This window comes from Etheostoma spectabile, chromosome 5, assembly GCF_008692095.1.
Source record: "Etheostoma spectabile isolate EspeVRDwgs_2016 chromosome 5, UIUC_Espe_1.0, whole genome shotgun sequence".
Classification (NCBI taxonomy): domain Eukaryota; kingdom Metazoa; phylum Chordata; class Actinopteri; order Perciformes; family Percidae; genus Etheostoma; species Etheostoma spectabile.
The window spans coordinates 33,627,234-33,627,433 of record NC_045737.1 but is presented as its reverse complement, the minus strand read 5'-3'; positions in this window follow the sequence as shown (position 1 = coordinate 33,627,433).

The following is a 200-nucleotide window of genomic DNA, read 5'->3' as shown; positions in this document are numbered from 1 at the left end:
ACACAGGTACAGGTACAAGGCAACGAAATGCACTTTGGCTCTAACCAGAAGTGCAATAGCAGTAAGTGCAGGATATGTGCATAAGTGAATAAATATGGAAATTAATACTATTATAAACCGGATTTTACAGATGGGTTTGTCCTATGAATATAAAATATAGATAACAAGTGTTGTGGGCAAGATTTACAGCTGGATATGTG